Below are 2,003 nucleotides of genomic sequence, written 5' to 3'. Positions count from 1 at the left end.
CTGTCTGATTTGTTAAGAGACAGTGATTGCATTTTATGATTATAAAGAAGAAACGTGGAATAGTATTGCGTCATGTTTATTAATTCTAATTGGTTGAGAGGAGGACTAAGTCCCGCCCATCACTAAAGGGTAACAGCCAATCAATGCGACTGTTTCGTTGAGAACGATCCGTCATTACTGTCAACAACATAGGATTGTATAAAAAAAAAGGGGGGTATACTTTTTGTAAGACGACGTCCGACCTGATAATTATATAAAAAGGGGGGTCTGTTTAACTTTTTATTTAGCTATTTTTCGAAGAAGCAGGTGCCCCCACTCTCCATCTCTCTCCCTGTCTCCCCGCCCCCCTCTCCCCTCTCTCTCTCATAAAGTTGCCTCTTGAGAAGTGAAAAAGAAAGTGTGGCCAAAAATCAAGTTGGTGAATAGAGTCAAATCATTAAAATAAACAATTTCATTGAAATAGGATGAAAAATTTGAAAGTTCGTACATTATAATTTTGAAAGTGTAGCATTATTTTATATATTTTCCGTATTTATGGTCGGGATGAGCGAGACGATGACGCAATCCCTCATGTGTTCTAGTTAAATATGACTAAAATAGTAAAAAAGAATAGAAAAGCAGTTGCGCTCAGACGGCTCAGCTAGCTGACATTTTCAGTCATCATCTTTGTTCTAAAGAGTGTGAAAGAATCTTTATTCAAGCAGAATGTTCACTGTGCTTGGTTCTTATAATCTTGGACAAAATGTCCCCAAATTTGAATAGAAATACCAGGCCAATTTCCATTTGAGATCCTAATACTGTTAATACGATAAATATTCCCAATCACAAATAAAATAAAGGCCCTTTCTGTGTCATTTCGGATCTTATTCCGGGTATTCGTCGAGCCGGACAGGGTGCACAGTGGCTTTCGGATCAATCTGATCCGGGATTTTGACGAGTCGTATATAGTTCTAGTAATAAGCGATATCACCATAGGCGGCGAAAGAGGGGGGACGTGACCCCCCTAAATTTGAGGTGGGGGACGGTCCCCCTCATTTTTTTGTTGATCACTTTTTTTTTTTTTTTTTTTTTTTTTTTTGCTTGTCAATTTTGTTTCCTGCGTCCCCCCTAAATTCACGTGGACCCCCCTGAAATGTTTGTGGTCCCCCCCCTTTTTTTTTTTTGGGGGGGGGGGGCTTGTCAAATTTTTACCTGTGTCCATCCCAAAATTTCAGGTGGACCTCCCCTAAATTTTTTTGCTTCCGCCGCCAATGGATATCACCGACGTGTGTCGGTGATGTTTTGAGATGAGGCTATACTTTATACTTGCAAAAAGAAAAAGCGAACACGTTCTATGATTTCAAACAATTCACTATTTGTCATACTTTGACCCGGATATGAAGATTGTTTTTCTCTATATAGACTTAATAGGAACCCAATATGCAATTGGTATATTAAATGCGCCTCCTTGAATTACTCTAACATACTCATCGATGCAGTTCTAGAGTAAGCAGAACACTTCAATCAATTTCATCAACTTCAATTTACTGGTATACAAGCTGCATGGTATAAAGTCGTAAGTATGCAAGAGAATAAACGGCTGCTGCGAGCGAGTGTGGTGAGCGACTCTTTACAAAAGTTACTTCAGCCGTGCACACTACAGTGAAAAAAGTCATTTATCAATAACGAAATGAAAATTCAGAAGAAAAAAGGAAAATAAATGTAAAGATACAAAGACGGTATATCTAAATGAACAAACGTGGATTCAACAGTCGGGATTTTAGTGTTCAATGAAAGTTCATTTATTCACCGGTAAGAGGAAGATGAGAATTGAAAATGATTGGATCTTGATTGTCGGGAATAAGGACAGGGGCGGATATAGATTTTTTTCCAAGGAGGGGGTTTGGCCGAGAAATTTGACAAACAAAAGTTAACCCCCTATCCCCCCGTAAACCTGCCACTAACATGACTAAATAAAAGGGTGCACTATAGCTACGAAATAAATCACAGAACGCAATACATGC

Source organism: Lytechinus pictus, chromosome 11 (assembly GCF_037042905.1).
Source record: "Lytechinus pictus isolate F3 Inbred chromosome 11, Lp3.0, whole genome shotgun sequence".
In the NCBI taxonomy this organism is placed as follows: Eukaryota; Metazoa; Echinodermata; class Echinoidea; order Temnopleuroida; family Toxopneustidae; genus Lytechinus; species Lytechinus pictus.
Note: the sequence above shows the minus strand (reverse complement) of the source record.